The 26,447-nt window shown below is 42.8% G+C and overlaps 1 protein-coding gene across 1 annotated transcript in view; it reads right to left on the bottom strand.

The window, feature by feature from the left end:
- htr1e (5-hydroxytryptamine receptor 1E) overlaps positions 1 to 19,567 on the bottom strand; it is a 56,835-nt gene extending 37,268 nt beyond the window's left edge. Inside the window, exon 1 of the mRNA XM_079527130.1 lies at positions 19,377 to 19,567. The gene's annotated coding sequence lies outside the window, so the exon portion shown is untranslated. The remainder of the gene's footprint in view (positions 1 to 19,376) is intronic.
- Between the last annotated feature and the right edge of the window lie 6,880 nt (positions 19,568 to 26,447).

The following is a 26,447-nucleotide window of genomic DNA, read 5'->3' as shown; positions in this document are numbered from 1 at the left end:
CTTGTGATGTCAGACCAGAGCTTGATCATTGAGATAAGGAGAGAGAGAAGGCCGGAGCTTGATCTCTGGGGGTGGTGGGAGGGGGGGGGGGGGGGGGGTTCCGGATTGAGAGGAAAGGGAGAAAAATCCAATTTCACCGATGCAATAACCTGGCCAATATTGGGTACCAGAATCTGAACATTCTGATCAATGGTCAATGCACCATGAAGGCTGTTTCATGCAATACATGGCCCAAATGTACCGTATAGATCTGAGCAGTCTCTCCCCATGCCTTCGGCCTGGTGGAGACACAAATACTGTAGGTCAAGGGCCACATTTTCTTTTGGAGTCCTGCTGTGCTCATGCAAGCATTTGGAGGAAACATACTGAGGAGAGGACAAACTGCAGGGCGTGTATGAATACAGTACATTGTCAGTTCAGCCATTTCTGACCATGAAAACAGAAGACAAAACATAAATAAAATACACTGTGAAGCAATTCAACTTGCAAATTCAACTCAAAAACTGAGAAAATCACTGAGAAACTCATCTTCTCTTGGAACTCAGGGACAAAGTGTCAACGTTCTTACTATTTCACTAATTGTAGCCATATGGGGCCTCACTCTATAAAGGCTAAACTATTGAATTCATGGAGACACGGTTGAAATTGGACCTCATTGCCTGTCACATGATTACTTCTAAGTTCTATCCAATGGAGAATTGGAGTTTAATCAAAAGAAGCCAGTCTCCTTATTGATAAAAAAAAAAAAAAAACACTGGAGAAGAACACCACTCTCACTGGGGATCGATGGCTGTTTTTAATCATAGACATCTGGAGACTGGGCTTCTCAGAGTCACGCTGTGGGTCATGAATTCCTTTTGTACAGACTCAATTAGTTCTTCCTGTACACTGCTCTTGTTCACCACATGAACCCCATCATCCCTCTTCTGGGATATACAAGCTCATAAACGCGACGTGTTGTGAGCTTATACGTGAATAAGTGCCATATGTTATAATTTTCTTGATAGTCACTTAGTCAGTGTCTCAGGCATAGGCTCTTTAAAGGGATAGTTCAGAATTGTTTTAACTTAAGCTGTATGAAATACTATTCATTGTATTGCCATTATTATTATTATTATTATTATTATTATTATTATTATTATTATTATTCATTGATTGCCCGAGTCCCGTGGTGAGAGTTCTGCTCTGGTTTTGGTGAAATATTAAACTAGTTCCGGTCATTTTGTGGGGGGCACTGCGGGCCACGGCCCACGCATTAAAAGTAAATTAATTCACAAAACTAGTGTCATTTGTATTGTTGATCTATTTCTACCATATAGTGCAACTTTCGTTCATTTTTAAATGTTTTTTGTGTCCATATCTCTACGCCCAAAAAATTGTTCTACACAAAACCCACAGACATTAACAGTCTGAATTAGACCACACATCCCCTCCCTATTTTTTTTATGTTTTTTTGTGGAGAGAGATGGGGGGAAGAAATGCAGTGAGGGCCATCGGGATCGGGAGTCGAACCCGCGCACACTGCCAGACTGGATTGCCAGCCAAGGTGCCTGGACCACTGAGCCATGGCCCAGGCCACCATCCCCTCCCTCTTAAAAATTGTCTCCCTTACAGCCAGTTCTGTAGACTAAAACGCATTTGCAAAAGTCCGGCTGATTTCAAGCAACATGTGAAAACTATGTGCCACAAATTCAGAGAGAGTGGATATACAGAACGGCAACTGGATTTGGCGTTTTGAAAAGATCAGTCATAGATCTAGAGCTGATCTCTTCATAACTGTTCCTAAAAATAAAAATAACAATCCGATCCCCCTTTTCATCACCAAGTACTCCCAAACTGCTGAATCAATCAAGCCTATCCTACACAGACATTGGCACATCTTACAAACGGATCCACAGTTGTGTAATGTTTTCACTGACCCACCTCGAGTTGTGTTCAGACAAGGCAGAAATCTGAGCGACTCACTTGGTCCATTCAGATCTCCCCCTCTTAAAGTAGTGTCTCAGCGTACTTTGACCCCCATCCAACAGGGAAATTACAAATGTGTCTGTGCCCAGTGCAACAGCACTGTACAAATAGTTTCAAGCACCCACATTCAGGTAAAATCAGTCCCATTAAAAGTATTATCACGTGTACCACAAAAGGGGTGATAGGCCTATACATACTGTCCTTGTGGCAAATATTATGTGGGTAAAACCACACGTGCCCTGAAGACTCACATTAGTGAGCACCACAGTGCCATTAGATGTAATAATCGTGCCTCTCCTGTTGCTGAACACGGAAAGATCCCTGCCAAAAGAAGAGGGGGTGATCATGATAAAGCACTGCTGAAGAGAGAATCCTACTGGATATCACCCTTTCCCTAACGGCCTTAACATAGATTTTGATCTGAGTTTTTCTGTGACAGTTGGTAGAGCATAAAGTTTGCAACCCCCCTTTCAAACCTATATTTCCCTCTACCTCTGTCCAATGTTATTTTCAATTTTTTTTACATACCTGTACAGAATTTTGGTTCTATTTTGACATTGAAATGTATTCTCTTCATATTTTAATTTGTATGTAACACGTGCCCATACAATACAGCTGTGGAATACATTATTGAGCATGCAGTTTCTTTGTATGACCTATCAAATATGCAGTCTTAATGATAGAAGTGTACAAGAAACAAATCAGAACATAAATATTTAAATTTATTCACAAATACCCTAGGAAGAGCTTCTGAGGAGCATCTTTTCAGTGTCATCCAGTTTAATATTCACGCAATTAAACACTCTTGGGAGCTGCCCATTTCAACTTTGTTGAGCAATGAACACTTCCACAGGAACAACTGAAGGTTATGTTACAATTTAGGCATTTAGCAGACGCTCTTAATCCAGAGCGATTTACATTAAGAACAAACAAAAAGCATGGCAATACATCACATACATAAAAAGTAGTTGAAACAAGCTTAAGCTAAGAACATAACAGTGGTCTCTCTCTCTCTCTCTCTCTCTCTCTCTCTCTCTCTCTCTCTCTCTCTCTCTCTCTCTCTCTCTCTCTCTCTCTCTCTCTCTCTCTCTCTCTCTCTCTCTCTCTCTCTCTCTCTCTCTCTCTCTCTCTCTCTCTCTCTCTCTCTCTCTCTCTCTCTCTCTCTCTCTCTATATTTGGGAGTGAGGCTGCAGTCCCAATCTTCTACCGTAGTCTGAAAACCCACCTGTTACCCGCTCAAGGACACCTTATATCGTACATACTTACCAATTCACTTCACCACCTAGTTTTCTAATTTCCAGTAATCTGACCAGAATTCATACAAACAGGCTGTAAACTGATATCCTGCTGGCAATTATTCCTGGAGATATAGGATTGCATCAATTATTTGAATTTTGCATTTGAGTCCCCAGCAGACACAAACACAATTATGGTGAGTGGTGAGACAACAATTTAATCATTTAATATGATGCAATATGCAATAGCCAGCACTGGACAACAACAACAACAACACTACTATATAATATAATCAATTTCAAATTCATGAAACAGGAAGCACATGTACTCCATGTAATCAGCGCTGAACGCTTAACCACTTTAACAAGGGTCTATACTTTGTTACGACCCTGCACCTATAGAGGTACCAGAGCCACAACAAAACAACAGGGAGACAATGACATAGTTAAATTAACTAAAAACCTACAAACAAACTAAAACTTAACTGATGGGATGTGAGGATCAGTAAAGTGTGAGTGTGTGGTGTAGTGTGGGTAAGGTGTTTTTTACCACCATGTACAAACTACCAACATGTTGAAAGGAGTGTATGGGTGTGAGTTGAAAAAGGAATTCACTGAGACCTGTGCCCAGAAGGGCACTTTTTCTAGTTTTTTTTCTTCTTCTCCTTCTTCTTCCGCCAAAAATAGCAGTTCTGGCTGAACCGTGCAGTCGGTTTTCTCGAATTCGGAATCTGGTAGAGGGCCATGCCAAACGGTGACTATATGCGAAGCCCATGACCAGCATTGGCCAAAGGGTGGCGCTATAGCACTCAATTGAAAATGCAAACTTTGAATGTGCATATCTCATGAACTCATGTTTGACCGTTGGCAATGACACTTTGATAGACATATATGTCTCCTCATGCCGAACAACTTTTGTGTTCTGACTTTTGACCTCTGACCTTTAGATCACCTGCCATTTTGAATTATATGAAAAACAGTTTAAATGTATCTCCTCCCAGGATCTTTGATCAAAATGCACAAAAACGTCTACACATGAACTATGGACCTATATGGACAAAATAATCGTAGTACACTTTTTTTTAAGTGAAAAAAGTTTTTAAGAGCCAATGAAAGTTGCTGTTTTGTGAAAATTCTTCTTCTTCCCTTAATACATACATGCAGCGTCATATGCTTATGACATTTTACAGTATGGTAGATGGTCATGCCAAAAAGCACTGAAACCAGTCTTACTCCAATTGGCCAAATTATATAGCTATAGCAATTTTTCGAAAATGAAACCTTTGAACAGTCAACTCTTGCCTCGTTTGGCCAAAATTCATGGCACTTGTTTCCACATGTTCCTTGACTCATGGGGAACACATCTGTCACTTTGACAAGTAATCTCCGCCCTCAGATTTTCCGCCATTTTGAGCAGTTTGAAGAATGCTTATACCCGATTTTCTGCCTGTTTTTTGCGTGAAACGTCCTACACACAATGTATGGACCATTATCCAAAATTCCAGTTGAAGAGAACTTTGTACGTGAACAGCGAACACACTGTAGTAATGGATAATGACATGCACAAAACGAGGACACACATGATTGTTATCAAACACACTGAATGATTTTCCTGTTTACATTGTAGTCACTGATTGTCTCTGTGTAGCTCAGTCAGTAGAGCTCTCGCCCTTTGACCACAAGGTTGTGTGTTCAAATCTGGGTACTGACAACTCAGCCCATGAGTCTTATTTGTGCATATTGATCTCATTGCGCATTGTCTTCTTTCTTGGTCCTGCCTTATCGCTGCTTGCAGCTATATTTCTAATTCTGATTGAAAGTGGTTCATGATCATCTATTCTATGGCATGCCTATGGGATCCTCTGGATCTCTCCGCTATGGGTTGAATATTAGAATCATATTAACAAATCCTTGTCTCTCACAAAATGTCTGTGGTCGTGATTTTATGATTCACACATTCCCTTCCACTTGCTATTAAGCTGACTTCCCTGTCATTACCCACAATCTGCTCCACCAGAAAGAAAAAACACTCTGGTGACTGCAGTACCAGAAAATCAGCCATGAAATGGTCATGACCGAAAGAACAAGATTGGGCTGAAATTAGTTCTCTCAGGAGGGTGACGGGCATCTCCCTGAGGGACAGGATAAGAAGCTCAGTCATCCATGAGAGACTCAGAGAGAGCCGCTGCTCCTTTACATGGACAGAGCCAGTTACAGTGGTTCGGGCATCTAGTATGTATGTATGGATGTAAATGACTAATCAGATACACAAAAATACAACAAAATATATACTTCGATAGTTTTAAATACAGGTAGGACGGTAGATACTGTATGCAATGATTAAAAAAAAATACTATTTAATGCATTGTAAAATCTCTTTGCAGCAATGGGGGCGTGCAAGAATCATGATTTATCGAATGTGCAGAAGGCAGTATGTACGTATTACATTACACTTGATTTTACAATGACATTGGTTATCTGTAGCAAATAGCTGCATTGATTTTCAGTTTTTTTATGGCAAAGACAGCTGGCAGAATTGGGAAGACCTCATGGATCTAATGTTTGCAGAGTGGTTGAACAGCTGGGTTCCGAGATCTATAATTACTCTGCCTAATGATTGTTACTGTGCCTAAAAAGGTGTTGTATATACCAAAGAGATTCAAAATAAATGAAAACATGTAAACAATTTTGAAATATGTGGAAAACATGCAAAACAAATAGGGGCTTTAGGTTGAACGTGGGACATATAGCACTTATTTTCCATCTGCTGTAGCTCGCTGTGCTATTATGACATGATGCTTGGTTAGAGGCTGTGTGAGTGTGGGCTGTTCCTGGACATTGGTTGGTTGGTGTGTGTGTGTGTGTGTGTGTGTGTGTGTGTGTGTGTGTCTCAAGTGGACATATCCTCTCACATTGTTACAAATCATAGAGGTTCGGGTCCGAGGGAATATGATGGGATGATATTTTGTGAGATGTATGATGTGTGAAGAACACATCTTTATTACATAAATGTCCTCGACTCATCCCCAAGGGTCCTCAACAGTAATGGAATCCCACTCACTCGACCCTCCATACCTCTCATTAACTCATCCAACCTAATGGGATCCTAATAGTTCTCTGCGTTCTATCTTTTTGGAGAAACGTATTGACGTGCATAAAAATTACATTACAGTGTTTCCCATCTCTTGGGGGGTGCCAAAGATCACAGGGGGCAACAAACTCACACACCGCACCGGGATGCGGTGTAAGCTACTGTATATTCACTATTTATCGTGTGATAAACGTAGGCATGTACATGAGGGTTCACAATTTTGTCAGGAGGTAAGAAGGGGAGAGGGTCCACTGGCATATTAAGGTTTTTAGTGTCTTTTGATCTGTCCACCACTTGGCTGGATTGCCATGGTAAATGGTGCATTTATATAGCACCTTTATCCAAGGCGCTTTACATAGATTGTGCATTACATTCACCCATTCACACACCAATGGCGGAAGAAACCATGCAAGGCACCAACCAGCACATCAGGAGCAATTTGGGGTTCAGAGTCTTGCTCAAGGACACTTCGACACTAACTCTGGGGGAGCCCGGGTTCAAACTAGCAACCTTGCGGTTACCATCCGGCCGCTTTACCCGAGCCACCGCATGGAACTTGCTGTGCGCCCCAGAGGAAGAAGCCTTTCCTCTAGTTCATGGATTCTCTATTCTCAGAGTGCACACACACACACACACACACACACACACACACACACACACACACACACACACACACACACACACACACACACACACACACACACACACACACACACACACACACACACACACACACACACACACACACACACACACACACACACACACACACACACACACACACACACACACACACAGTGAATCAGGGCCAGAGTGACATCCTCATTTTTCCGGTCTAGTTTTGTAAAACACTCAAAAAGTGCTCAAATAACCTGGTGTAGAGACGCTGCTTAGTATCAATCCATGAGTAGAGCATGCTCTCCAGCCTTTAAAAAAGCTTTATTCTCGCTGCAAGTTAAATGTGAGTGACACTTTGATTTCTCAGACCTTCGTCAGACATTAATGACATGCAGGCCATGTCTTAGGCCTGAGAAATCAAAAGAGCACACATCACTTACTGTAAACCTCTTTAAAGCCATTTTTATGGATAGAGATCATCCTGTGTTTTTCAGTCTAGCTAGCCATCCAATCAGCCATCCAGTCAGTATCAAAGAATGTATTAGATAGAAATTAAATCAGAACCACTGCCACCACAGACAACATGGGAAGATGAAAAAGAGTCTGTAAGGAAGGACTTTCAATGTGTAAAAAAATATTGTCTGCATGAACTCCTTACATTAGCACATTTATTTTTTATCTAACTGTAGGCCTACATGGATCCATACATGATTTTATGCTTCTTGAAAAACAATTCTCTGCTTCTACCGTGAGCTGTACTACAGACCACCTTCACACTGTGTATTAGTATGTTGGACATATTACAGATTAGTGTCTCAGCTGTCTGGGTTCTAGCTTTTTGGAGAGACTTGTTCATGTGCAGAAATATTAACCCAGGAACAAGAGCATACTGTACAGGAAACACAATTCACTGGCACTTGACATTTACTGTCTCGGTTTTACGACTGATTACCCATTGCCTGATACAGCAGGTGTCTTGATGACCTCGGTGCAGAGGCACAGACAGCTGTTTTACAGTATGCACCTTCGCAGTTGTCCAAAACTGTCATTTCCAGATTGTACATTTTTGCTACTCTTGTGTGACACTAGTATGACAAAGTAGAACATTAACATAATAAGTTAAATGGAGATAGCCTACTGCATGAGGATTCTGTTGGACAGAAAGGATATGCAATTAATGTATCATCATTTCATGCATTAAAGCTGGTCAGTCTGTTTTTCTCCCCCAAAAAGTGAAGGTTAGGCCCAGGCCGGTCTAGTGGTCCGTGCACCTAGGCTTCTAATGCGCATCGTGGCTTCGAGTCCGATCCTGACGAACTTTGCTGAATGTCACTCCCGTATCTCCCTCCTCGTTTCCTCAATAAATTGAGTAAGTGAAGGTTAAAGCGACTTGGCCCCTCTGTCCCTGTTCTCTACTGTAATTCTGCAAATTGAATAAATACTTCAATCAATCATTATACAGAGGCAAAGGAACTAAAACCTCAACAATAACATCCATCCATCCACTAAATCCCTGTTCTCTTGCTAGCAGCACTGCACAAGAGATGCATCAATGTTTGTGTTTTTGCTAATATCAGACATTTCTGACATATAGGGCTACCAGCCAAATAAGCCAATAGCCAGGATCTATCCATTTGCACCATTCAACAATTTACAGATTATAGCCTACTGCTCCCAGCCAGGGGTCTGTACTAGGCGGAAACCGGCAAGACACAAGGTGCTTTGATGTTGGATGAAAGGGAGGTTTTGGGAGAGAAAACAGCCTATACATCACTGACACAATGATACTTGAATAAGGGAGAGAAAATCCTCACAACCTGTGAATCCTATGAAAGAGAATAAATTATCACATGTCCTCGACTCCTTGGCGAGTCAAATGTCCTCTTTATTCCATGCCCTCTTTATTCTATGCCAGTCTTCAGTATTATGCAAATGTGATTGAATTCACCTCTAATCACAAAAATCCAAGTACAAAATGAATGTATCCCTGTGTTTAGTCCAACAGTATGCAGAGGTGGGTTTGAAGAGTTAAATTGATTACAATTACTTAAGTACAGCTTTTTGGAATAAATTGTAAGTAAGTAGTGTTAATGTAACACTATACTTTTAACTTTAGTTTTACTCAAGGCAATGAGGTGACCTCATCATTGCTCTAGAAGGTTGCATTGTCCTAGCACTATTATTTGAATATACAGTAGGCCTATACCCTTTCGGTCTTCATCACATTAAAACCGTTTTTAGCTAAACCGATCTTTCTTTTGTTATCCAAGTTAGACAACTTGGATAAAGCACCAGGCAACCATGGCACACTGGCATAGCATCTCCGTGTTTGCACGTCAATAATATATGAATATTAACTTCAATAATATTTGTACTAGATCAATGTGTGCGTGCGCGTGCGAGCGTGTGTGGCTAGTTGGCTACTTTATTTTTTATGATTGATGTTATGATTCATTAATAAAAATCAAGCGGCCGGTGGGCGGATGATTTATACTTAGTCGTTGAGTGGAAAGAATAGATTTACATCATAGTTCACTGTGTTAAATGGAAGCACATATCAGTTCATATTGTAGCCCCTAGGGAGGCAGAGGTAAAGTGACATCATCAGTGACAAGGGTATTTAAAGCCTGTCTGAAAGCTGTGGGACCATAGATATAAAAAAATATGGCTGCCTCATTGGCCGCTGCAGTTCATTGGAGCGACGTGTCTCCATTGAAGGCAGGAAGTCAAGTGGAAGTGCCATATAGGGAAGCGCTGAAGGCACGCTGCGTCACTGCCCAAGTGACGTCACTCATGAGACTCCTCCATTTCTCTCGCTGTCACTCAAGTGACTATTGGCCAATCACAGCGCGTCTTTTCCAGGACTTATGTTACGTACGCGGAAGCTTGACAAGCTTCGCAAGGGATCTTGGGAAAATTGTGCCTTCAATTTTGACACGTGCCCCAGAGCCGGAAGAGGCGTCTACGTATATGGGCCTCACAACATTTATGGTAGCATGTTGTTGAGAGGGGTGATGTTTGAGTGCCAACCTGTCAATTGGTAAGGCCTCATACACACATATGAAACACATTTGTCTGTGTTTAATGGCCGCCACAATGCAATTCCAATGGGAGTCACATGGTTTTACCAAACACTTGTGTTTGAAAACAAAAATGTTTGGTCAAACCATGTGGCCTCCATTGGAAAAGCATTCAGGCGGCCATCAAACACAGACAGAACACATGCGTTTGATATGCGTATATCTATTCTACGTCTGAGCATAGACATGGTAACGCCCCGCCTGCCTCTGATTGGCCTACCGACACTGCCCGTCTTGCCCCTTGGTCTCACCAGACTGTCCTCCGAGACGCTAGGTTACTCCAGACTGTCCTCCGAGACGCTAGGTTACTCCAGACTGTCCTCCGAGACGCTAGGTTACTCCGTGGTGGGAAATAAAAAAAGTACAAGAGAATGGCAGCTTGGCACGTGCGGCAGTAACTTTTTTTACTTCAGTAAATCTTTGTACAAGAGGCAAACTAATATTGTTTATGCCGTTTGCTTTGATTGAATGATTGAACACGTACGTTGTATGATTTGATTTGTGTGTTCTAAATTGTTCTAAAGTGTTTGTGTTGATTAATTATTAATCTAATTATAGTAAACTACTACTATTATACTAAAAAAGATAAAGATCAAGGGAAGCACAGTCCAATAATGTTTCAAGTTTACACATGTATACAAATAAACGGCTTAAACAATATTAGTTTGCCTCTTCTACAAAAATAAAAGTTACATGTTGCGCGTGCCAAGTCATTTTCTTGTATTATATCGTACTTGTATTATTTATTTATTTCCCACCAAGGAGTAACCTCGCATCAGACTATCCAGCATATAGCTATCCACCTCGGAGGAAACTCTGGTAAGGCCGGCAGTGTCGGTAGGCCAATCAGAGGCAGGCGGGTGTTACCATGTCTATGCTCGGACGTAGGATATACGCGTTTGATACATGTATGAGGCCTAAGCCTGTTTGCTGTATTGCATCTTCATTTTTACTATTATCTTGGATGATCTACAATGAGAATGTTTTTATATTGTCAGGTTTGTGCCACTTTTGATGCTGTTGATTGATTGATTGAATTACAGTACATTTCAAGTACAACTCAATACAAAAACTGTTAACAGTGAGTGGACGACACCATAAAGCATTACACTTGTTTACAATAGGGCCCACCATTTTCAATTAATCAAAACATTTAGAGAGTACGAATATACACAACTATATAATCAAAAGGAAATCATCATAGGAGGTATAAAGGGAAAAGAAACATATACACCCTGTGGGTGGGGGGATTCAGATTTTACGGGGGCCAGTTTCGAATTGCAGCCGTCCGTAGGTGCCCTTTGAGAGCAGTTTTGAAGGAGTCAAGGGATTTGCATGTCTTAATGACTGTTGGTAGTAGGGCGTTCCACATTTTGGTGGCATAGGAGCGAAATTAATTTAGTCCCTTGTTTGTGCCGAATCTGGGTTGCACATGGTTTGTTGAACTCCCTCTGGTGTTGTGGGTGTGGACTTTGTTGACATTAAGGAAGTATTTAGACAGGTACATGGGTATCTTGGTGGTGTAGCGAATCTTGTGGACCAGACCCATGCATTGCAAGGTGCTGTACTCTGTCATCAACCCTAAGCCATTCCAGCCTGTCAAAGTGGGCAGGGGTGAGGTGGGTTCGGGGAGTGAGGCCATAGTAGCCTGACCAGTTTGTTTTGAGAAGTCTGGAGCCTTGTTTTAAGGGCCTTTGAGGTGCTGCTGTGTTGTGTGGATGTTTTACCTGTCCTGAATTGTTTGGGGTGTGGCCTATACCCAGTAAAATGTAGGCATTTAAACTGGAGCAATGTGAGTATTATACAAGTATGTGTAAAGCTGAACAAAGACATGGGTTGATTTTCTGTTGTACTTGACCTGCATGTGTAACATTGTGTGTAACCTTACTAACCTATGATGTCATTGTTACCGCAACTACAGGTGGAGACTGGGGCCTATATAGCGTGTGAAAACGTGTACGTCACCAAGAGGAGGGCGGCGTCTGAAAAGCTAGGGACGGCCCTCTCGTGGGCATTAAATTCTAGCCCACATCACTCAGAATAGGCCTATCTCACAGAATTTCCCGGACCCTTTCCACGCCCCCTTTCGGAGCTAGTGGTGATAGCGTGACGTCACTCCATAGACACTACATGTTAACAGAGGTCATTTAAGAAGTCTACAACTTTTGTTTTCTCAAGGTAATATTTTTTCTATCTGTTTTACCATCTTGTTTGCTTCATAATAATATTGGTCTGTCACATTTTTACATTAGGAAATGTACTTAGATTCTCCAGAGAAAACAACGTGTAAATGCTAATGTTAAATGACACCACTAGCTACCGGAAGGGGGCGTGGAAAGGGGGCTGTGAGATAGGCCTATAGAGTGACGGTGGTATGTTTTTGTAAATATTGAGCTCGTTCTTGGCGACAACATAGTGAACCAACACCAGGATGGATAGAAAGAACGTCTGGCCCAAATACATTACAAGGACAAGGACAATGTTGTGAACAAACACGGCTGTGCTTAGATACTTTGTTGAACGTTATGTCTCTGCACCCGCGCGCCGTACAGCCGAGATCCAAGCCATTCTACGTCTTTTTGTAAACTCGTCAATCTGGGTTCCTTGATGCTGTCTCCATGCTGGAAAGCTGAAAATCTAATTCCGTTTTCTGGCTCATTCCCTCGACGTGACCTGCTGTGGCACTTATTTAGCGAGTCTGCACCATTGTGAGGTCAGTTTAAAAAAGAACGTATACAAGCACACTGGATAGTCGCTCAATGTAAACAAACCAGACAAGCCAACAAGTATGGCGGCCGCTACCACGTGACACATATGTTGACGCCCCCTCCAGGAGATTTTGGTACACACTATAGTCTCCATTGTATATCCATAGTATGGTGGTGCATTATGATGTGTAATCTTTTTATCTATGCTATTGTGTGCTATTTTGTAATGTGCATATAATTGAACTATATGTGCTTTGTTTTTGATTGTATAGTTGAACTGTGTGCTTTGTGTTTGATTGTAGGTCCATGGTGGTGGAACAAGCGGCACCCATGCGGGCCGCTGTTCCTTTCCCTTTATTTGTTTTGTTGAGAGTTGTGTTTTTGTCTGATAACCAGTCTCCCATTTATAGTTTCATCTCAAACACTTTTAAAGCAATTTTATATGCAAATAAAGCCGTCTTTTGTAAACCTTTTTCTATTAAATAAAATAATTGCTACTTTGTACCATACGCTTGGGTCCTGTCTCAAATCTTTATTAACGGGGTTACAACATTCTCAGCTAATATAACCGAACCTTTAATGGACTGACAGGATGGTCAGGTATAGACCGAGGGGATGACGTGATACCAATTTCCCTGACATCATAAATAGATGTGTGCCAGCAAACCCTAATTACCATAATTTAATTCAGCCCATGGTTAACATGGTCAAATTCAATCATGAGTCAACCGTTACACGCTTAGTCCTTTGTTGTGGGTGACAGTAATGCAAAACCTCCCTGTGTAAGTTATTTGATGTTGGGTAGGTTTTGTGGACCAGCCTCAGGCCTTAGTAAGCACTCCCTTAGCTAAGCTTAATTGATATGCTGGATATTGACTCAGTTTGTTCCCTTCATGTTATGGTCTACTGTAGAGCAGTGTTGAAACGCTGTGAGGCAACTGCTCCTTTTCATGTTTTATTAATCTGTTACTTCTCTAATGTTGCTCATATATGGCTTCTTAATGACTGGTCTTGCATGAGTTGCAGGTAGAATTTTGCATGCAACAATAAATGTCATCAGAGTATATTGAACAATTACCTAATTTACCCTGGTACAATCATCCTCATCAGTATTACAGTGATACCTTTCCAAATTGAGCTATTGAAGTTAAAAGCCACATATAGGCTACATCTGGTGAAATTTCATAACTTGTTTTTCGGGTGCACTAGTCTGTAACAGTAAGAAAATGTATATGCAGCTTTCATTCACACATGCATCCATTAATTTAATTATTGCTGTGATTGAATGACAGATTTACTCTACTAGAAAATCAGTGGGATAAGGCCTATACCAATGACTCACATTTGAGTCAATACCTCAACGAAAATACCTCATTACGTGAACACATGATATCTCCTTTCTTGCCCGTCCTCTAATCTCATATTAAAATTGGCAAATGGGTGGGCGGTGGGCGGACGGACAACATGTAGGCTACTGTCAGAACAGAAACAGAAACCACAACGCAATTGCCAACATGCTATAACACAGCCTAAGTGCCTTTTGATGAGCAAGAAACTTCAGCAAAAATCACCACACAAGAAATTATTGTCTGTGATGATATCTTTCAATTGGATGGACCCTCCCTGTCTGCCCCTTTAAATGTACAAAGGTACAAGGAATTGTACAAGGAAGTGACCTAAATTCAGAATCCTCCCTGTCCCTACCTCTCTTCAACCACTTGTGGTGCACGTCTCGTCTACTGAGCCGTCTGCTTGACCTGCCTCAATTGATTCATTATCGCCCGTCACAGCGGCTGTCAGGGATGGCGATGGTGCCGAGCGCACTTCACAGTGCAGGGCTCTCATCCTGAGTGATGTACTAGAGAGCAGGGGGTTTAGTATTTTGCCCGAGGACACTCTGGCAGGACAAGTTGTTGATGGGACGACGTGCATTGCAATAGCTTTGAAAAATAAGAACCAAAATTTGGCTGGCTTTGAATTTGAACAAGTCTCGAATAAATAACACACACTCTTTCAGTCACTGGTAACCAACTGGTTATTTTTATATGGTTTCTTTCAATGACAATTATGACACTTACAGTAATGTGTCACTTTGCTGTACATATTCAATAAGTTATGCATGAATACATGCGTGTCATGTGTTTATGGAACCCTGTGTCTGTTGATGACTAGCATCTGCCAAAGTAGTTGTCAGGGACAGTGTTGTTGACCTAACACAAACACATTATGATAATAATCTATGGTGTAGTTTAAGACTTCAGAATTTACAATACAATATGCGAGTTTTGCTCTGGTGTTACAGTACATTGAAGGAAATAAATGTCTCAAAATTAGAAGCAGGAATACAGTGTGAATCGTTCTTTTTTGGAACGACAGTGTTATCGATTTCAATTTCAATTTCAATAACTGCGGCAGCAGAAATCAATGTGTTGCATAAAGTACAGAACAGATAGCTAAATTTGTTTCAGTGTCAACTGTCAACCTCTGCAGGCAATTCATATCAAAATATGTATTTGATTCCGTGATTGGAAAAGTTCTGTTCAATGATTTAGCAGACTTGTCTCTGGCCAAATGGTTAGGGTGCATACCATATAGGCTCTAATGACAGTGAATCGCTGGTTTGATTCCCCAGCTGGCTGGACTGTTTTGCTGCATGTTAATTCAATTCAAAGGAGCTTTATTGGCATGACAAAACATACGCTTACATTACAAGTGTCAAAATATAATAGTAAATAGAAAATGGGGAGAATGTATGAATATACAGTTGGATGGGGTACAGCATTGTGTAAACAGCTATGTCACATTGCATAAATCCTTTTGAAACAAATAGCAACAATATTTTGCAGTCACTTTGGGACAAATGGCAGCATTTTTTCTCAAAACTATTATCACACACACACACACACACACACACACACACACACACACACACACACACACACACACACACACACACACACACACACACACACACACACACACACACACACACACACACACACACACACACACACACACACACACACACACACACACACACACACACACACACACACACACACACACACACACACACACACACAATTACGTATGTGGGTTTTATGGGCCTCAAGAGTCCTACAACCATGTCAAGTCAATCAAAATTGCAATTACATACTAGCACACAGCCACAAAATCTATGACCAAAATGATCTACTCTTTATGGGTAAATCCTCCTGTATATTTGTTTGCCTGCTTTTCTCATTACTGCTTGTCAGTACTGTATGACCTTGAGCTGCTGGTGCTGTCCAGTGAAATTATTTACCATGCAGTAACTCTGCTGTTCTTCCAAATACTAAAGCTTACAAGCTTATTTTTGTATCAGAACAGAGAAGATAGTCATTTTTATGTATCATAAATTAGGTACAAAAATATGTTTCTGAAGCTGTCTGGATTGGAATTACTATTATGGTGAGCTGTGAAATTTGGTTCCTGAAACAGGAAAATACTAATTGCTGTTCTAATTCACAGCACAGTCATAAGATACATTTTCTAGAATGTATTAACCTACTCTTATTTCATTTATATTTATCTTATTTTTTCTTTCATCTATTGTCTTTATTCGTTTTTTATTACGTTGTGCCATTTTCTCTAAATACTTCAGTAAAGGAGAGCAGTATTCAGTCCCAAGATGTTCTGTGATGTCAGCCTACTGGGGTTTAACTTAGGTGAACATTTCTCGTGCAGATTAAATAAATTAACAGCTGTGTGAAGTACAGCATGACTGTGTGCTTCTCTTCTCTTATTAATCTCACAGCCTTGCCAGGCATTAGGATTTACAGCACTACACACACAACAAAGGAGCTCGTTAATCGTTGTCCTCTACTAAAACAGATGGGAGAATCTAGAGACGAATGGGATGCATTTGAAGGAGCTGCTGTTGAGGTTGTGACTCCTGATGAAATTGTCCAAAAACGTCTGAAATGTCCCACTTATAATCTTGTTGCTTACTTCTTTGAAGGATAGTAGAATACTGCCCTACAAGACAAAGTGCTGTAACTAATCAAAGACTTAAACTGATGAAAGAAAAAATACTTAAAATAATCTGTAGGGCAGTATTGGCAAATTCCACCAATTAACCCTGCATAGCCCTATTAAATGTCAAGCTCCTCAAATGTAAGATGATCCATCAACAATGGGGGATACACATTTGGAATTACACTTTCATAGTGACCTCAGCCAACATCAAACATAAGCACATATGATGGCCATGGGGATAGACTCTATAACGTCATGGAAGAATTCCTCTAATCGTTTGGCCTATTGGCCGCCTATCAGGCGGACCTCTGACATTACACTCATGTCACCATGACTCAGCCATCAGTGTTAATTTTTCACAATATTTTGATTTATTCTTTCTTAATAACACACCATTTAGTCTTAGTCCTATTTAGTCCTATTTAGTATTTAGAAAAACTTTAGTCTTTAGACATAGACTAAAGACTAAATTAACACTTTTTGTCAGCCATAACCCTAAAAGGAGCTCCAAATGCAGCTACACCCAAATATGGAGTGTGTTGTTGTTCCTAAATAAAGTTAAAAAATTACACCCGTGTGACGTAAGTGGTGCAACTCCGTGTGGTGCAACTCCGTGTGGGGGTCCCCGGAGGGGTCCTGGAACTTCCAGACCCGCAGGAACGCGCCCAGGGTGCCGGCCCGGTTCTGGCGAGCGGCCCCGCGTCCGAAGTGGCCGAGAAATGACAGAGTTACCGTGTGAGGGTCCCAGGGGGTCCCCGGAACATACAGATCCCCAGGTACGTGCCCAGGGGGCTGGGCCGGTTCTGCCGAGCTGCCCCGCGTCCGAAACGGTTGAGAAATGACAGTTACCGTGTGGGGGTCCCCAGGGGTCCCTCTACTGTACTGTACTGTACTGATACACCTGAAATCATCATAACATGTAATATGTATGTGTGTTAGGCTGCACAACAGTGACACTTGGTTTTGAAAACCAACCAAATGCTACTTTCGTGCTCAGACCCAGCCAGGCAGCCAGCCACACACAAAGCTACTTTTAATGAAGTGGTTGCACCACTTAAAAAGTACTGCCAAAGCAGACAACCCGCAACACTCCAGGTTAGAGAAAAGAATCCCTCTAGGTGCAAGGCTCGATGATACTTAATAGAAAGAAGAAAATGCCAGCACTCAATATTATGTCCTTTTCTCAATGATTTATTTACCTCTGACGAGCAGACAACACTGTCTGCTCGTCAGAGGTAAATCAATCATGTGAAAAGGACATATATTGAGTGCTGGCATTTTCTTCTTTCTAAGTACAGTAGGTTCCTTCTTGTGGCATCAAGTGCAAACAAATCAGTCTCCATCTCCATATATGGGCATATACTGTGGACATCAGGGATCTCCATACATGCATGGGCATACAAGGGACAAGGACTGACAGATACAGAGATCTCCATATATGGGCATAAATTATAAAACGGACAAGGGATGACAGATACAGATATATATATATATATATATATATATATATATATATACTATCTAGAGTATATGGGCATATCGGTCGATTGGCAGTGCAACGTACTGTAGGTGTGAGGGCCCGAACTCTAGATGTGAGTGCTGTGAACCAGTGAAAAAATATGGTGTCAGATATAAATTATAGGCTATAGTGATGAAGAGGAGGCAGTGATCAATAATGGTTACGTTTAATATTCAGCCTGGAAAGCCTGGTGACGCGAGCCTACATCTAATTAATCAACATGTAGGATCTTTTTTTTCTTTTCAATGTTTTGTTATTGAGATTCTGTTAGTTTACCCATTTATGACAAACACAAAAGAAATAGAAAGTACCACAATATACAGACATTACATTAGAGAAGCTATAGAAAAGAAAATTAAAGTAATAAAATAGACAAACAAGTACACCACCAGTTTGACATGGTTACATAGCCTACATGCTCCAGTCTTTTTTCGTTCTTCACATAATAGCCTACTTAGTTCAATAAGGTACATTGGAGTAGCCTGGCTCCAACCCTGAATCTCTACCATTAAAAAAATATGTCCTGGCAATTCAGACAAAACAAATCTCACTTTCATTATATTTGGTCATTGTACACGTCATTGTAAATCTGTGAGTGAGAATGCAAAGAGGGGAATTGTGCTGGACTGTGTAAAAGTAATCAAACCAAAAATGATAGATCTCCTATTTTCAAAAAGAATCAAGTAATCCACAAAGTCATTAAATAAAAAGGCAATGTACAGTTGGGTGCCACCGATATTGTCCCTTATCATTTGACCCATTTAGGCCTGACCTCAAAATTTTAAAAGAATCCTTCAAATCCTCCAGTTTTCTGAAATAAATATTTTCACGATTTTTCAAAAATAGCAGACCTACAAGCTCGTAGCGCGCCACTCGGTGGCGCGCTATGAGCTTGTAGATCTGCTATTTTTCAATAGCTAAATTATAACATAATGTTTAAAACACCAAAAGGGGTTCCCGCCCAAAATGGGTTAACTGTCCTTTTGCGCAGATCGCGCAAACCTCAGCAAAAAGAAAAGGACAATATCGATGGCCTCCAACTGTAGATCTCCTATTTTTAAAAAAAATCAAGTAATCCACAAAGTCATTAAATAAAAAGGCAATGTACTGCTCAAAAAAGGAAAAAAGTATATTCCTCACCTTCAAGTCAGGAGGCCACAGCAAGTTCCCCTTTGTCCAAAAGCAGTGAATGGATTCAGAGCTACAGTAAACCCTCAGAAATGTTCCTTGACCAAACTTTTCTTCTTCCAGATCTCAAGTTTTCTGGACCCACAACTCTGTGGTTTATCGATTTCTGATTATGGTTTAGTAATATTGGCCTTAAAACAGTCTCTTTGACAAACCACAACCAAACACTGTTTTTGATATCTAAAATGGAACCTCTGGCAGCCTCACTTCCTGTACTTTTATAGTTGTTCCTGGTACCTCATTTCCTGGAACTATTGCTAGCATGCCTTTTCCCCACAGCTCCCCCAAACCACCCAGTAGGCTATGTTATGTTTCTGGTTTCTTTTTCTTTCAATACTCATACCAGGACAGGAAAAACATTTCTTCACACATTTATGTGGCAGTGTCACAATCTAGCACCTAGCTACAGTATGTTAATATAATTGGTCCTCACTAATGCTCATAATAATAATCTCCTAAACCTACAGGCTTAGGTATATTCCAATAGATATTACTCTAGGTTATTGCATGGTTGATTAGTGTTTTGACATTTCCAGTACATTATAATTGAGTACCGGTGATGTCATGAATGTATTTGGAGCAGGAACAGTAGTGTGCATGCGACTCGGACACACACACACACACACGCACACGCACACACACACGCGCGTGTGACACAAGTGTCGGACAGAAACTGTGTGAGAGACAGTGGAACCTAACGGTAGTAGGCTACACACATCTATAGAGAAGTCTTTGTAAGTGAAAAATTGTGCACAAAATAAGATAAGATAAGTGTGCAAAGTGATCTGTTATAGCCACCAGAGCTCAGTTAGATTATGTGTCCTACTGGGAGTGTGCACGTGTAGCCCCCAGCCCGCAACAGCCCTGCCAATCGGGCTCAGCCCTATTGGCACGACAGGTTGCGCGTTGGTCTGGCGAGTGGGAGGCCCGGGTTCAATCCCTGCTTTCCGCACAATGCTACAATGTGGCGTAGTCGGCAGGCTGTGGAGCGTGATATCCTCGTGTGAGGGACATGAGGAACATCGTGTGCGGCGGTCCGCGGTGTGAAGTGAGAAGCGTGAGGACGCGCTTCAAAGACTGGGGGGGTGATTGTAGCCCCCAGCCAAGACCCAGCCCACAACAGCCCCTGCCAATCGGGCTCAGCCCTATTGGCACGACAGGTTGCTGGCGAGTGGGAGGAGGCCCGGGTTCAATCCCCGCTTTCCACGCAATGCTACACATGCAAAGTTTGACGCCAATCGGTCCGAAAGCAGCTAGTACACAGACAGACGGACACATGGACGGGGGAGAATACATAATCTCCGCCTCCCAGTCTGTTGGCCTGCTGGAGATAATAGCTACATATTTTAATTCTTAGGTCACTCCTTCCAATAAATCTGCAAAGGATGCACTTGATGATGTATGTGTCCTCGCTTCAATTCACCTGTGTCCGTGTTTCGTACTCTCTCTCTCTCTCGTCTCCTTGGGAAGTAAGTTATGACTTGGAACATGGTAGAACGCAATCAATTTCTGGGTCACTCACGGACGGATTTTCACATCTTCTGAATTTTACTAATGTCTTTTCATAATGCATGAGCTTGCTCACGACCTTGAAATGTAACTTTTTACACAAACACACACTGAGACAAGACAAAACACACAGTAAGAACAAATAGCAAACTCTTAGGATCAATCTCTTAGGAACAGTGATAACTTTATGTGGAGTTACACACATGGTTAACACACAGACAGGACACATTTGCTGGAGGCAATTAAGACACTGGTGAACAAGATTGGCTGGAGGGGAACGGAACAGGAGAGAACAGTATTACAGTTATAGCCTAATGAAAACTGGAAACAAACTATAAAATGACTATAAAGTAATTAGTTGACATCTGTTTAGTAAAATCTAAAATAATTAAATAATTAAATAATTAAATACTAGTAAATAAACAACACAAATAGGCCCTGTGCATAACTGTAGTCCTGGGATTCAGAAGGTGTCGCGACGTACAGTATAGGGCTAGGCTACCTGTTTCAGTTCATTTTCATTGCTATGGTTTGTTCAGTAATGGCTGGGGGGTCTCCCTCAGGTCTCCCTCCCCATCTTTCCAAGCTCTTTATATAAAATTCATCTTCAGGTCGGTTGCCAGTTCCATTCAATCAGGGGAGCACCTACCCTACTGCACCTTTAATATAATGAATATAGAAACCCGGACAGAAATAAACGCATTATAATGTCATTTAAATTGTTTACAACTAGACTAAGACTAGGTGACAGGGTACAGCAACTTGCCTGGTCTACAAGATTCGCTACACCACTAAGATACGCATGTATGTACCTCAAAATACTTCCTTAATGTCAACAAAGTCCACAATCACAACACCAGAGGGAGTTCAACAAGTGCAACATAGGCTCAAACAAGGGGTTAATTCATTTCGCTCCTATGCCACTAAGATGTGGAACACACTATACCAACGGCAATTAAGAAATGTGAATCCCGAGACTCCTTCAAAGCCACTCTGAAAGAGCACTTAGGCCTACGGGCGGCTGCAATTCGAAACTGGCCCCTGTAAAAAAAAAAAAAAATTAAAGTCCCCCCCTTTTTTCCATAGGCCTACTGTACACGCCCCCCCCCCCCCTTTTTGTATGTCTCTAAATGTTCTGATGAATTGAAAATGGAGGACCCTCATGTAAACAAGTCTTAGTGCTTTTGATGGGTTTACCCTAATAGCAGTTTTTGTATTGACTTGTGCTTTCGTTTGAAATGTATCCATTCTACATATACCGTGAATAAAAGTTTCAATCAATCAATCAATCAATCAATCAATCAATCAATCAATCAATCAATCAGAGACTACACCTCCAACCAGATGAATTGAACAAGGTGGACCCTCTTGTAAACAAGTGTAATGCTTAATTGGGTCGTCCACTCACAGTTAACAGTCTTTGTATTGAGTTTGTGCTTGACATGTACTGTAATTCTGCAAACTGTTAATAAATATTTCAATCAATCAATCAAAAAAACCTTCCATCTGTGCTCATTTCCTGGCTGGAAATGCGGTGGCAAATCCATTTCGCCTACAGATGGCAGCATCACTCTGTAAAACACGTCTATCACGTAGGCCTATAGACCTATGACCATAGAGTTGCCTATGCAGTCAGGCAGACTATGATGATACATTCACATAATGTGCATAATGAGCAAATATATATATATAATGCAGCACCATCGGGTAGGCCTACTTATCAAAATCTAATTTATTTAACGTTTCTATGAATAAATGTATTTTTAGTACGCTGATTGGCCCAATTTCATTTGCATGTCATATATGAAGCTGCACAGGGAATGGAACACTTAACACTGTCAATCTTGATGAATTGTGTGCATGTGGTGGCAATCATCTGGTTAAATCAGGGGTTAAATTAATTTCGCTCCTATGCCACTAAAATGTGGAACATTTAACAGCCCTTAAGAATGTGAATCACTAACTACACACCTTAATCAAAGCCGCTCTCAAAGAGCACTTACGGGCGGCTGCAATTCGAAAATGGCCCTTGTAAAAGTCCAGCCCCCCCTCTATTTTTCTGTATGCCTTTTTTCTAATTGTGTATTTGATGATTTATTTGCATAGATGTGTATATTTGTATGTATTTAAACATTTTGATGAATTGAAAAGGGAGATGTAAAGAAGTCTTAGTGCTTTTTCGTGGTTTTATCCTCTTAGCAGTTTTTGTATTGACCTGTGCCTTCCTTGGACTGTACCCATTCTGCAATCTGTTAATACCATTATCAATCAATCAATCAATCAATCAATCAATCAATCAGTCAATCAATCAATCAATCAATCAATCAATCAATCAATCTCCACTTCTAGAATAGGGTCGAAATGGCAGACAACGTTACAGCATTTAAGAGGGCTGTCACCATCACCAGCTTTTCAACAATGCTATCATTTCATTCTGCATTTATACCCTCTCTGCAGGGCCGGATTTAGCCAGCCCCACTCAGGTGGGCAGACAGAATTGTAAGGGGGTGGGGTGGGGTGTCAAACCCACATTGGGTGGGCAGGACGCACGTTTGGGTGGGCTATGCCCACCCCTGCCCCCCCCCTAGAACCGGCCCTGCCTCTCTGTCCCAACATGTTTGTACCCAAAGAACACCAAAGGCAAAGTCAATATCTCAAGACACGTCTGTATTCATATCAATGCAAAAATAGCATCATCCATAATTCCTTATTACTTTGTTTATTTTGTATAAATACATGCAAAATAACAGGTTTAAAGTATCTTTTATATCTAAACAAACAAACATGTTTTAATTGTTTTAGCCTATTGCAATAATACATTCATATTAAATAAATAGGCTAATAATGGGGTTGTAAAAAAATCAGAAGCACACGTGTACTGGGCTGTCTTTTTGAGAACCACTTTATTCTCACAGACACAAAAGAAAAACATTTCTTGGACGCTTGTTTGTCCATCTTCATTCATTCTATAGGCCCATTACATCTAAAGCAGTTGTTTAAATAGGCTAATGTTTGTTTGTTTGTTTGAAGAAAAATAATCACACCCGTGTGAACTGAGTGGTGCAAATCCCCCCCCCCCCCCCCCCCCCCCCCCCCTCTCTCTCTCTCATTAGCAGGCAACAGTGCAGCACTATCTCTCTCTCTCCGTTTCTGGCACAACAGCGCCACTTTAGGTACTCATTGGTACTGGTCACACACATATAGTCACACACAAACATAGTCACAAACATAGTTGAACACGGACATTGCTGTTCCTTGGAGTGGTTGCACCACTAAAAAAAAACACCATTTTGGCATGGTTAGGCCTAATGGAGTTGGTACAACGTAGGTTCAGGAGGAAGGCCATGCCTACAAGCTAAGATCGGTGACCTCCCTTGCCACCATGCCATGCTAATTCTATTCCTAGCCTCAGGTATCTAGCTACCTCCTTCCCCACAGCTACAATCAACTCCACCACTTACCTGCCATGACTACCGATGCCAGCTCCACCCTCGCCACTCACCGAGGCCCTGCTGCCATGGCAACCGTCTGGCGCTCTGCCCTATCACCACCCTCGCTCCATTAAAGGGAAGAGTATATATGCCAGCCTGTTCCACTTGTCACTCGTGCACCGTACCTCGTACTACTCGTACCATACACAGCACAACCAACGACTCGCTGCAGCATTTGTTTCTTGCAATGGATCGTCTCGACCTCCATCCCCCCGACTCTGACGATGATTTTCAGGACCTTCCCGAGACGCCGGCGCCGCCCGTCCAGAGGTCCCTGCCTGCCGGCGTCCTGCTTCGGTCCGCCCCCAGCTTCCTCAGGGCATCGGAGGCAACCCGGCTGGAACCAAGCCCCCCCCGGTACTCGTCTTCTCGCCGCCGTGTCTTCCCCCCTCTCCCTCCGCCTCACCAACGCCGGTCTCGCATCGATCCCCCACCTCCACCCCCTCCTCGTCTCGAGTCCCTGACAGCGTCCGCCGCTCCGGCTCCACCTTCCTCCGCCAGGCCGACCATCCGCCCTTACAATGAGTGGACCATCGCCGGGCTCAGAAGGGCTCTCCTCGAGCGAAACGAGCCCCACTATAGAAAGGCCAACAAAGGCCAGCTTTTTACTCTACTAATTCAGTGCTCCACTCCAGCACGACCGACAACAACAACAGCGGCGCGTCCCGATGACGTCATCCCGGGTCCTTCCACCAGACGACGCGTCACCAGGAGAGAGGTCCCTGCGCTGCCTGTCCATTACTCTCTAGGTGAGCAAACCATCCGAAATATTAATAACAATGATGATAATCACAATTCTGCCTATCACATCACCACCGGCCAACACCTCCCACCTGTACCTCCAGGCCGGTCTGTTCAAAGCCGCCTCGGACCTCCAGCTACCCAGGTCAGACTACCTTTGCTTCCCCCCCAGCATACCTCTCACCCCCCCGTGCCTGCTCCCCCCTCTTTCCCCTCTTTCTACCCCCCCCCCCCCTCCCAAGCCTTCCTCGGAAGGCTTACATCCCCGTCTCCGCAGGCTGCACTGTCATCCAACCTCCCTGCACACTTCTCTCACCCCCCCCCCCCAGCTCTCTCCTTCCCCCCCTCAGTCCCCCAGGCCGCTAGCCAGCCCCACGCTCCCAGGGCAACCGACCCAAGCTGGCTAGCACCTCCCCCACCTCTGGGTGCCCAGCTGCCCCAGAGCACCCTTCCCCCCTCCCTCCCCCTCCCTCCCCCCCCCTCCCCCATGTCTCCCCCCCCCCCCTTTTCTCTCTCCTCCGCAGCCGCTGCCGTGATGCCTCCCAACGCACTCGCCCTCAACCCACCTCCCGTGTCAACCCACCTCCGTCAGCAGATCCTACTGGGTAACGATATTGACCTCTCCTCCATCCTCAAACCCTCCTCTCACTCCTTCCAGCCACGAGCCATCGATTGCGGAGGGTTTTCAATAACCCTCCGCGATCTCACATCCTCCTCATCAGCCCACTCCCCCCTCACCCACACAGAATTCACCCTAGCATTTTCCATATTCACTGATGTCATCTGTTCCCAGCACCCACACAGGAGGCAAGAGTTAAATCACTATCTATACCTCATCACGGACCTTGCAGCGCGCTTCAGCGGATCACTATTTTATGAATACCACCGACAGTTTGCGGCGAGAGCAGCAGCCCGCCTCCAGCAATGGAACGTCTCCACATACTGGGGCGCCCTCGACGTAGAGCTCTACTGCCGGCTCTTCGCCGGCAGTAGAGCTCTCGCCTGCACCATCTGCGGTTGCCCCTCCCACCCCACCACCGAGTGCGTCCTCTCGGCCACCAAACCACCACCCAAACCCGCCTCATCCGCCCCAGCTCACACGTACACGCCGCACTCCCAACACTCCCCCGCAAAAAAGCAAAAAACCAACCACCCCACCGGCCCGACCACCTTCCCCTCCTCCTCCCAAGCACTGGACAAACGGGGCCGAAAAATAATGTTCGTCGGCTCACGCATGCTCTGCAACAATTTTAATGCGCTGGGTTGCAGCACGACCTCTTGC

This window comes from Electrona antarctica, assembly GCF_951216825.1.
Source record: "Electrona antarctica genome assembly, chromosome: 17".
Classification (NCBI taxonomy): domain Eukaryota; kingdom Metazoa; phylum Chordata; class Actinopteri; order Myctophiformes; family Myctophidae; genus Electrona; species Electrona antarctica.
The sequence above is the reverse complement of the archived record's forward strand: the minus strand, read 5'-3'. Positions and strand labels throughout refer to the sequence as shown.